A 12066-nucleotide genomic window follows, 5' to 3' on the forward strand; every position below is an offset into this window, starting at 1 on the left:
ACAGGTGTGCTGGCTACTCAAATGATCCAATTAAGGAGGCCATTTAGTCAGCAGCAGCAGAAGTCCTGTGCCTGGACGCTCCAACAGCGGCCAGACACAAGCAGAAGCAGAAGCAGCAGAAGCAGCAGCAGCACCACCTTTTGTTTTTTGGCTGCAGCAGCAGCAAGGCCCACAGGGCTGGCTAGCTGGCTAGCCAGCAAGCAGGTAGCAATGAAAGTAGGAATCTTTCTTTTTAACCCTGTAAGGGGGTGGTGCACTGTACCCGAAGATACTGCCATATCGGGTCAATGCATAGGGCGACGGAAGCAAGCTTCGAAATCGGCCCCCGTTCTCAAAAATCCATTTAATATATGGTCCCCAGATAGGGGACGTATCAGATATTAAACTGATAAGAACAGATACTACACTTGATCTTAGCCAAAAGGCCGAGAAGCGATAACCGTGAAAGGGGCGGGCCCAACAAGGTGCCCTTCATGGGCACTATCACTGCTTGCTGTCAGGGAGGCTGCCAGACAATTTTCCATGCACACTCTGGGCTGGGGGGCAGTCAACCACCAGTACACACAGCAGAACCTAAACCCATACCATTATTGCTAAGCAGCAAGACAGGGGCCCATTGCACTCCCACGGGGCCTTTTTAAATGCAATCCATAACCCGGATTTGCCAGGAACCCTTCTTACTCCTCCTACTTGCATGTGACACTGGGCTTAGGATCTGCATAGGAAACACACACACAAGCACACACCTACCTTTGTTGCCTGCAGATGCCTCCTTGGCTGTCCCCAAACGGTATCAAACCAACACCCACGGGAAGCTGTAAGCATAGAGGACATGCCTGCACCCCATTGGACTTACCTGTGTGGGTTAAACCCGGGTTATTTGACAACCTATGACGGTGATGGTTCTGCTCAGGCAGAGCAGTGCTGATGCTCCTCATAAAGCTGTCGCTGCTGTGAAGGTTCTAGGTGACATCACAAATCCCTATGGTTACATACACAACAAAGCTGGGTTGTTGTTGTTTACACTCTGCAAGGCCTGTGGAAGTGAGTGACATCATAGCACTGTAGTTCTGAGGGTTCTAGATGGATGCAACAATCTCCTGTTGCTTCTATGAAGGCCATAATAGACGACATCACCAAACAGCTCCATAGTCACATACACAGCAAAGGAGAGATGTTGTTTACACCTAGTGATGTCAGTGGTATTGAGTGACATCACAGCACAGTGCTAAGGCTCCTGGGCCTGGACACAGCAGCGGCTGCAATATCTCAACGGAGAATACGTTTATATATATGTGTGTGTGTGCGCGTATATATATATATATATATATATATATATATATATATATATATATTTCTCCGCCGAAATCACTTTTAAACCCATTTCCACCTTTTTTTCCCTTCTCTTCCTCTTACTTTTTTTTCACGTTTTTTTACGTTTTTCTCCTTTTCGCCTCTTTTCTGGGCGTATTATTCTTCTTTTTCTTCTTTTTTTTCGTCTAATGCATACCCCATCAGTGCAGCAATGCTTATTCAATATTGCCAGCAGATGGAGACACTGGGGGATAATTTTCTAAGGATTTATACTGATTTTTCCTGTCTGAATTTGTCGCACAGAAAGTTGCAGGCCAAATATGTGTGACATTTCTGTGTGCTGAATACATAAAAAGCGACTGTTCAGCGACAGACAAGTCGCATCGGCTGAAAGTAGGCCAGAATGTCAGTCCATGTTGGAGCAGGTTTAGATACAGTCTAAAGTATAGATCTCAAAGTCTGTGCACAGAATTTAGCAAGGGCCTCGCACCTTCTGATGCATCAGGTAGATGCACAATAGCATAGCCTAACCCTCTGTACTTTGGTCTATATTGATGCGGGACATAGACAGCCAGCTGATGACCAATCCATTAGTGCAATGGATGGCTGGAAGCATTTGTCTTTGCCTTTGCAATACCACAGAAGCAATGCATGGTCAATGTACAGCAATGACACACCTGTGTGAACAGCCAGGAGACCCCCCCCCCCCCCCATGTTATGTTACATAGTTACATAGTTAGTACGGTCGAAAAAAGACATATGTCCATCAAGTTCAACCAGGGAATTAAGGGGTAGGGGTGTGGCGCGATATTGGGGAAGGGATGAGATTTTATATTTCTTCATAAGCATTAATCTTATTTTGTCAATTAGGAACATTCAGCACCCACCCGCTATCAAGGCAGCTGCCTATCATGTCATGCCCTACCTGCACAGGTGTGCTGGCTACTCAAATGATCCAATTAAGGAGGCCATTTAGTCAGCAGCAGCAGAAGTCCTGTGCCTGGACGCTCCAACAGCGGCCAGACACAAGCAGAAGCAGAAGCAGCAGAAGCAGCAGCAGCACCACCTTTTGTTTTTTGGCTGCAGCAGCAGCAAGGCCCACAGGGCTGGCTAGCTGGCTAGCCAGCAAGCAGGTAGCAATGAAAGTAGGAATCTTTCTTTTTAACCCTGTAAGGGGGTGGTGCACTGTACCCGAAGATACTGCCATATCGGGTCAATGCATAGGGCGACGGAAGCAAGCTTCGAAATCGGCCCCCGTTCTCAAAAATCCATTTAATATATGGTCCCCAGATAGGGGACGTATCAGATATTAAACTGATAAGAACAGATACTACACTTGATCTTAGCCAAAAGGCCGAGAAGCGATAACCGTGAAAGGGGCGGGCCCAACAAGGTGCCCTTCATGGGCACTATCACTGCTTGCTGTCAGGGAGGCTGCCAGACAATTTTCCATGCACACTCTGGGCTGGGGGGCAGTCAACCACCAGTACACACAGCAGAACCTAAACCCATACCATTATTGCTAAGCAGCAAGACAGGGGCCCATTGCACTCCCACGGGGCCTTTTTAAATGCAATCCATAACCCGGATTTGCCAGGAACCCTTCTTACTCCTCCTACTTGCATGTGACACTGGGCTTAGGATCTGCATAGGAAACACACACACAAGCACACACCTACCTTTGTTGCCTGCAGATGCCTCCTTGGCTGTCCCCAAACGGTATCAAACCAACACCCACGGGAAGCTGTAAGCATAGAGGACATGCCTGCACCCCATTGGACTTACCTGTGTGGGTTAAACCCGGGTTATTTGACAACCTATGGCGGTGATGGTTCTGCTCAGGCAGAGCAGTGCTGATGCTCCTCATAAAGCTGTCGCTGCTGTGAAGGTTCTAGGTGACATCACAAATCCCTATGGTTACATACACAACAAAGCTGGGTTGTTGTTGTTTACACTCTGCAAGGCCTGTGGAAGTGAGTGACATCATAGCACTGTAGTTCTGAGGGTTCTAGATGGATGCAACAATCTCCTGTTGCTTCTATGAAGGCCATAATAGACGACATCACCAAACAGCTCCATAGTCACATACACAGCAAAGGAGAGATGTTGTTTACACCTAGTGATGTCAGTGGTATTGAGTGACATCACAGCACAGTGCTAAGGCTCCTGGGCCTGGACACAGCAGCGGCTGCAATATCTCAACGGAGAATACGTTTATATATATGTGTGTGTGTGCGCGTATATATATATATATATATATATATATATATATATATATATATATATCTCCGCCGAAATCACTTTTAAACCCATTTCCACCTTTTTTTCCCTTCTCTTCCTCTTACTTTTTTTTCACGTTTTTTTACGTTTTTCTCCTTTTCGCCTCTTTTCTGGGCGTATTATTCTTCTTTTTCTTCTTTTTTTTCGTCTAATGCATACCCCATCAGTGCAGCAATGCTTATTCAATACCGCCAGCAGATGGAGACACTGGGGGATAATTTTCTAAGGATTTATACTGATTTTTCCTGTCTGAATTTGTCGCACAGAAAGTTGCAGGCCAAATATGTGTGACATTTCTGCGACTTTAGCTTCTAGAGCATTTTTACAACATTATACATAGGTGCTGAATACATAAAAAGCGACTGTTCAGCGACAGACAAGTCGCATCGGCTGAAAGTAGGCCAGAATGTCAGTCCATGTTGGAGCAGGTTTAGATACAGTCTAAAGTATAGATCTCAAAGTCTGTGCACAGAATTTAGCAAGGGCCTCGCACCTTCTGATGCATCAGGTAGGTGCACAATAGCATAGCCTAACCCTCTGTACTTTGGTCTATATTGATGCGGGACATAGACAGCCAGCTGATGACCAATCCATTAGTGCAATGGATGGCTGGAAGCATTTGTCTTTGCCTTTGCAATACCACAGAAGCAATGCATGGTCAATGTACAGCAATGACACACCTGTGTGAACAGCCAGGAGACCCCCCCCCCCCCCCATGTTATGTTACATAGTTACATAGTTAGTACGGTCGAAAAAAGACATATGTCCATCAAGTTCAACCAGGGAATTAAGGGGTAGGGGTGTGGCGCGATATTGGGGAAGGGATGAGATTTTATATTTCTTCATAAGCATTAATCTTATTTTGTCAATTAGGAACATTCAGCACCCACCCGCTATCAAGGCAGCTGCCTATCATGTCATGCCCTACCTGCACAGGTGTGCTGGCTACTCAAATGATCCAATTAAGGAGGCCATTTAGTCAGCAGCAGCAGAAGTCCTGTGCCTGGACGCTCCAACAGCGGCCAGACACAAGCAGAAGCAGAAGCAGCAGAAGCAGCAGCAGCACCACCTTTTGTTTTTTGGCTGCAGCAGCAGCAAGGCCCACAGGGCTGGCTAGCTGGCTAGCCAGCAAGCAGGTAGCAATGAAAGTAGGAATCTTTCTTTTTAACCCTGTAAGGGGGTGGTGCACTGTACCCGAAGATACTGCCATATCGGGTCAATGCATAGGGCGACGGAAGCAAGCTTCGAAATCGGCCCCCGTTCTCAAAAATCCATTTAATATATGGTCCCCAGATAGGGGACGTATCAGATATTAAACTGATAAGAACAGATACTACACTTGATCTTAGCCAAAAGGCCGAGAAGCGATAACCGTGAAAGGGGCGGGCCCAACAAGGTGCCCTTCATGGGCACTATCACTGCTTGCTGTCAGGGAGGCTGCCAGACAATTTTCCATGCACACTCTGGGCTGGGGGGCAGTCAACCACCAGTACACACAGCAGAACCTAAACCCATACCATTATTGCTAAGCAGCAAGACAGGGGCCCATTGCACTCCCACGGGGCCTTTTTAAATGCAATCCATAACCCGGATTTGCCAGGAACCCTTCTTACTCCTCCTACTTGCATGTGACACTGGGCTTAGGATCTGCATAGGAAACACACACACAAGCACACACCTACCTTTGTTGCCTGCAGATGCCTCCTTGGCTGTCCCCAAACGGTATCAAACCAACACCCACGGGAAGCTGTAAGCATAGAGGACATGCCTGCACCCCATTGGACTTACCTGTGTGGGTTAAACCCGGGTTATTTGACAACCTATGGCGGTGATGGTTCTGCTCAGGCAGAGCAGTGCTGATGCTCCTCATAAAGCTGTCGCTGCTGTGAAGGTTCTAGGTGACATCACAAATCCCTATGGTTACATACACAACAAAGCTGGGTTGTTGTTGTTTACACTCTGCAAGGCCTGTGGAAGTGAGTGACATCATAGCACTGTAGTTCTGAGGGTTCTAGATGGATGCAACAATCTCCTGTTGCTTCTATGAAGGCCATAATAGACGACATCACCAAACAGCTCCATAGTCACATACACAGCAAAGGAGAGATGTTGTTTACACCTAGTGATGTCAGTGGTATTGAGTGACATCACAGCACAGTGCTAAGGCTCCTGGGCCTGGACACAGCAGCGGCTGCAATATCTCAACGGAGAATACGTTTATATATATGTGTGTGTGTGCGCGTATATATATATATATATATATATATATATATATATATATATATATATTTTCCGCCGAAATCACTTTTAAACCCATTTCCACCTTTTTTTCCCTTCTCTTCCTCTTACTTTTTTTTCACGTTTTTTTACGTTTTTCTCCTTTTCGCCTCTTTTCTGGGCGTATTATTCTTCTTTTTCTTCTTTTTTTTCGTCTAATGCATACCCCATCAGTGCAGCAATGCTTATTCAATACCGCCAGCAGATGGAGACACTGGGGGATAATTTTCTAAGGATTTATACTGATTTTTCCTGTCTGAATTTGTCGCACAGAAAGTTGCAGGCCAAATATGTGTGACATTTCTGCGACTTTAGCTTCTAGAGCATTTTTACAACATTATACATAGGTGCTGAATACATAAAAAGCGACTGTTCAGCGACAGACAAGTCGCATCGGCTGAAAGTAGGCCAGAATGTCAGTCCATGTTGGAGCAGGTTTAGATACAGTCTAAAGTATAGATCTCAAAGTCTGTGCACAGAATTTAGCAAGGGCCTCGCACCTTCTGATGCATCAGGTAGGTGCACAATAGCATAGCCTAACCCTCTGTACTTTGGTCTATATTGATGCGGGACATAGACAGCCAGCTGATGACCAATCCATTAGTGCAATGGATGGCTGGAAGCATTTGTCTTTGCCTTTGCAATACCACAGAAGCAATGCATGGTCAATGTACAGCAATGACACACCTGTGTGAACAGCCAGGAGACCCCCCCCCCCCCCATGTTATGTTACATAGTTACATAGTTAGTACGGTCGAAAAAAGACATATGTCCATCAAGTTCAACCAGGGAATTAAGGGGTAGGGGTGTGGCGCGATATTGGGGAAGGGATGAGATTTTATATTTCTTCATAAGCATTAATCTTATTTTGTCAATTAGGAACATTCAGCACCCACCCGCTATCAAGGCAGCTGCCTATCATGTCATGCCCTACCTGCACAGGTGTGCTGGCTACTCAAATGATCCAATTAAGGAGGCCATTTAGTCAGCAGCAGCAGAAGTCCTGTGCCTGGACGCTCCAACAGCGGCCAGACACAAGCAGAAGCAGAAGCAGCAGAAGCAGCAGCAGCACCACCTTTTGTTTTTTGGCTGCAGCAGCAGCAAGGCCCACAGGGCTGGCTAGCTGGCTAGCCAGCAAGCAGGTAGCAATGAAAGTAGGAATCTTTCTTTTTAACCCTGTAAGGGGGTGGTGCACTGTACCCGAAGATACTGCCATATCGGGTCAATGCATAGGGCGACGGAAGCAAGCTTCGAAATCGGCCCCCGTTCTCAAAAATCCATTTAATATATGGTCCCCAGATAGGGGACGTATCAGATATTAAACTGATAAGAACAGATACTACACTTGATCTTAGCCAAAAGGCCGAGAAGCGATAACCGTGAAAGGGGCGGGCCCAACAAGGTGCCCTTCATGGGCACTATCACTGCTTGCTGTCAGGGAGGCTGCCAGACAATTTTCCATGCACACTCTGGGCTGGGGGGCAGTCAACCACCAGTACACACAGCAGAACCTACCTAAACCCATACCATTATTGCTAAGCAGCAAGACAGGGGCCCATTGCACTCCCACGGGGCCTTTTTAAATGCAATCCATAACCCGGATTTGCCAGGAACCCTTCTTACTCCTCCTACTTGCATGTGACACTGGGCTTAGGATCTGCATAGGAAACACACACACAAGCACACACCTACCTTTGTTGCCCTGCAGATGCCTCCTTGGCTGTCCCCAAACGGTATCAAACCAACACCCACGGGAAGCTGTAGCATAGAGGACATGCCTGCACCCCATTGGACTTACCTGTGTGGGTTAAACCCGGGTTATTTGACAACCTATGGCGGGGGTGATGGTTCTGCTCAGGCAGAGCAGTGCTGATGCTCCTCATAAAGCTGTCGCTGCTGTGAAGGTTCTAGGTGACATCACAAATCCCTATGGTTACATACACAACAAAGCTGGGTTGTTGTTGTTTACACTCTGCAAGGCCTGTGGAAGTGAGTGACATCATAGCACTGTAGTTCTGAGGGTTCTAGATGGATGCAACAATCTCCTGTTGCTTCTATGAAGGCCATAATAGACGACATCACCAAACAGCTCCATAGTCACATACACAGCAAAGGAGAGATGTTGTTTACACCTAGTGATGTCAGTGGTATTGAGTGACATCACAGCACAGTGCTAAGGCTCCTGGCCTGGACACAGCAGCGGCTGCAATATCTCAACGGAGAATACGTTTATATATATGTGTGTGTGTGCGCGTAATATCTATATATATATATATATATATATATATATATATATATATATATATATATATATATATATATTTCTCCGCCGAAATCACTTTTAAACCCATTTCCACCTTTTTTTCCCTTCTCTTCCTCTTACTTTTTTTTCACGTTTTTTTTACGTTTTTCTCCTTTTCGCCTCTTTTCTGGGCGTATTATTCTTCTTTTTCTTCTTTTTTTTCGTCTAATGCATTACCCCATCAGTGCAGCAATGCTTATTCAATACCGCCAGCAGATGGAGACACTGGGGGATAATTTTCTAAGGATTTATACTGATTTTTCCTGTCTGAATTTGTCGCACAGAATGTTGCAGGCCAAATATGTGTGACATTTCTGCGACTTTAGCTTCTAGAGCATTTTTACAACATTATACATAGGTGCTGAATACATAAAAAGCGACTGTTCAGCGACAGACAAGTCGCATCGGCTGAAAGTAGGCCAGAATGTCAGTCCATGTTGGAGCAGGTTTAGATACAGTCTAAAGTATAGATCTCAAAGTCTGTGCACAGAATTTAGCAAGGGCCTCGCACCTTCTGATGCATCAGGTAGGTGCACAATAGCATAGCCTAACCCTCTGTACTTTGGTCTATATTGATGCGGGACATAGACAGCCAGCTGATGACCAATCCATTAGTGCAATTGATGGCTGGAAGCATTTGTCTTTGCCTTTGCAATACCACAGAAGCAATGCATGGTCAATGTACAGCAATGACACACCTGTGTGAACAGCCAGGAGACCCCCCCCCCCCCCCCCATGTTATGTTACATAGTTACATAGTTAGTACGGTCGAAAAAAGACATATGTCCATCAAGTTCAACCAGGGAATTAAGGGGTAGGGGTGTGGCGCGATATTGGGGAAGGGATGAGATTTTATATTTCTTCATAAGCATTAATCTTATTTTGTCAATTAGGAACATTCAGCACCCACCCGCTATCAAGGCAGCTGCCTATCATGTCATGCCCTACCTGCACAGGTGTGCTGGCTACTCAAATGATCCAATTAAGGAGGCCATTTAGTCAGCAGCAGCAGAAGTCCTGTGCCTGGACGCTCCAACAGCAGCCAGACACAAGCAGAAGCAGAAGCAGCAGCAGCACCACCTTTTGTTTTTTGGCTGCAGCAGCAGCAAGGCCCACAGGGCTGGCTAGCTGGCTAGCCAGCAAGCAGGTAGCAATGAAAGTAGGAATCTTTCTTTTTAACCCTGTAAGGGGGTGGTGCACTGTACCCGAAGATACTGCCATATCGGGTCAATGCATAGGGCGACGGAAGCAAGCTTCGAAATCGGCCCCCGTTCTCAAAAATCCATTTAATATATGGTCCCCAGATAGGGGACGTATCAGATATTAAACTGATAAGAACAGATACTACACTTGATCTTAGCCAAAAGGCCGAGAAGCGATAACCGTGAAAGGGGCGGGCCCAACAAGGTGCCCTTCATGGGCACTATCACTGCTTGCTGTCAGGGAGGCTGCCAGACAATTTTCCATGCACACTCTGGGCTGGGGGGCAGTCAACCACCAGTACACACAGCAGAACCTAAACCCATACCATTATTGCTAAGCAGCAAGACAGGGGGCCCATTGCACTCCCACGGGGCCTTTTTAAATGCAATCCATAACCCGGATTTGCCAGGAACCCTTCTTACTCCTCCTACTTGCATGTGACACTGGGCTTAGGATCTGCATAGGAAACACACACACAAGCACACACCTACCTTTGTTGCCTGCAGATGCCTCCTTGGCTGTCCCCAAACGGTATCAAACCAACACCCACGGGAAGCTGTAAGCATAGAGGACATGCCTGCACCCCATTGGACTTACCTGTGTGGGTTAAACCCGGGTTATTTGACAACCTATGGCGGTGATGGTTCTGCTCAGGCAGAGCAGTGCTGATGCTCCTCATAAAGCTGTCGCTGCTGTGAAGGTTCTAGGTGACATCACAAATCCCTATGGTTACATACACAACAAAGCTGGGTTGTTGTTGTTTACACTCTGCAAGGCCTGTGGGAAGTGAGTGACATCATAGCACTGTAGTTCTGAGGGTTCTAGATGGATGCAACAATCTCCTGTTGCTTCTATGAAGGCCATAATAGACGACATCACCAAACAGCTCCATAGTCACATACACAGCAAAGGAGAGATGTTGTTTACACCTAGTGATGTCAGTGGTATTGAGTGACATCACAGCACAGTGCTAAGGCTCCTGGCCTGGACACAGCAGCGGCTGCAATATCTCAACGGAGAATACGTTTATATATATGTGTGTGTGTGCGCGTATATATATATATATATATATATAATATATATATATATATATATTTCTCCCGCCGAAATCACTTTTAAACCATTTCCACCTTTTTTTCCCTTCTCTTCCTCTTACTTTTTTTTCACGTTTTTTTACGTTTTTCTCCTTTTCGCCTCTTTTCTGGGCGTATTATTCTTCTTTTTCTTCTTTTTTTTCGTCTAATGCATACCCCATCAGTGCAGCAATGCTTATTCAATACCGCCAGCAGATGGAGACACTGGGGGATAATTTTCTAAGGATTTATACTGATTTTTCCTGTCTGAATTTGTCGCACAGAAAGTTGCAGGCCAAATATGTGTGACATTTCTGCGACTTTAGCTTCTAGAGCATTTTTACAACATTATACATAGGTGCTGAATACATAAAAAGCGACTGTTCAGCGACAGACAAGTCGCATCGGCTGAAAGTAGGCCAGAATGTCAGTCCATGTTGGAGCAGGTTTAGATACAGTCTAAAGTATAGATCTCAAAGTCTGTGCACAGAATTTAGCAAGGGCCTCGCACCTTCTGATGCATCAGGTAGGTGCACAATAGCATAGCCTAACCCTCTGTACTTTGGTCTATATTGATGCGGGACATAGACAGCCAGCTGATGACCAATCCATTAGTGCAATGGATGGCTGGAAGCATTTGTCTTTGCCTTTGCAATACCACAGAAGCAATGCATGGTCAATGTACAGCAATGACACACCTGTGTGAACAGCCAGGAGACCCCCCCCCCCCCATGTTATGTTACATAGTTACATAGTTAGTACGGTCGAAAAAAGACATATGTCCATCAAGTTCAACCAGGGAATTAAGGGGTAGGGGTGTGGCGCGATATTGGGGAAGGGATGAGATTTTATATTTCTTCATAAGCATTAATCTTATTTTGTCAATTAGGAACATTCAGCACCCACCCGCTATCAAGGCAGCTGCCTATCATGTCATGCCCTACCTGCACAGGTGTGCTGGCTACTCAAATGATCCAATTAAGGAGGCCATTTAGTCAGCAGCAGCAGAAGTCCTGTGCCTGGACGCTCCAACAGCGGCCAGACACAAGCAGAAGCAGAAGCAGCAGAAGCAGCAGCAGCACCACCTTTTGTTTTTTGGCTGCAGCAGCAGCAAGGCCCACAGGGCTGGCTAGCTGGCTAGCCAGCAAGCAGGTAGCAATGAAAGTAGGAATCTTTCTTTTTAACCCTGTAAGGGGGTGGTGCACTGTACCCGAAGATACTGCCATATCGGATCAATGCATAGGGCGACGGAAGCAAGCTTCGAAATCGGCCCCCGTTCTCAAAAATCCATTTAATATATGGTCCCCAGATAGGGGACGTATCAGATATTAAACTGATAAGAACAGATACTACACTTGATCTTAGCCAAAAGGCCGAGAAGCGATAACCGTGAAAGGGGCGGGCCCAACAAGGTGCCCTTCATGGGCACTATCACTGCTTGCTGTCAGGGAGGCTGCCAGACAATTTTCCATGCACACTCTGGGCTGGGGGGCAGTCAACCACCAGTACACACAGCAGAACCTAAACCCATACCATTATTGCTAAGCAGCAAGACAGGGACCCATTGCACTCCCACGGGGCCTTTTTAAATGCAATCCATAACCCGGATTTGCCAGG

The 12066-nt window shown here is 46.3% G+C and overlaps 6 non-coding genes across 6 annotated transcripts; all 6 read right to left on the minus strand.

The window, feature by feature from the left end:
- Positions 1 to 246: 246 nt before the first annotated feature.
- LOC130331727 (U2 spliceosomal RNA) lies at positions 247 to 437 on the minus strand. The gene has a single exon (XR_008874570.1). It is a non-coding gene; the product is annotated as a U2 spliceosomal RNA (small nuclear RNA).
- A 2052-nt stretch (positions 438 to 2489) lies between these two features.
- LOC130331730 (U2 spliceosomal RNA) lies at positions 2490 to 2680 on the minus strand. The gene has a single exon (XR_008874572.1). It is a non-coding gene; the product is annotated as a U2 spliceosomal RNA (small nuclear RNA).
- A 2092-nt stretch (positions 2681 to 4772) lies between these two features.
- On the minus strand, positions 4773 to 4963 carry LOC130331731 (U2 spliceosomal RNA). Its single transcript, XR_008874573.1, has one exon. It is a non-coding gene; the product is annotated as a U2 spliceosomal RNA (small nuclear RNA).
- Positions 4964 to 7055: 2092 nt separating this feature from the next.
- On the minus strand, positions 7056 to 7246 carry LOC130331732 (U2 spliceosomal RNA). Its single transcript, XR_008874574.1, has one exon. It is a non-coding gene; the product is annotated as a U2 spliceosomal RNA (small nuclear RNA).
- A 2116-nt stretch (positions 7247 to 9362) lies between these two features.
- Positions 9363 to 9553, minus strand: LOC130331733 (U2 spliceosomal RNA). The gene has a single exon (XR_008874575.1). It is a non-coding gene; the product is annotated as a U2 spliceosomal RNA (small nuclear RNA).
- Positions 9554 to 11643: 2090 nt separating this feature from the next.
- Positions 11644 to 11834, minus strand: LOC130331729 (U2 spliceosomal RNA). The gene has a single exon (XR_008874571.1). It is a non-coding gene; the product is annotated as a U2 spliceosomal RNA (small nuclear RNA).
- Positions 11835 to 12066: the final 232 nt, after the last annotated feature.

Source organism: Hyla sarda, unplaced genomic scaffold, assembly GCF_029499605.1.
Source record: "Hyla sarda isolate aHylSar1 unplaced genomic scaffold, aHylSar1.hap1 scaffold_3536, whole genome shotgun sequence".
In the NCBI taxonomy this organism is placed as follows: domain Eukaryota; kingdom Metazoa; phylum Chordata; class Amphibia; order Anura; family Hylidae; genus Hyla; species Hyla sarda.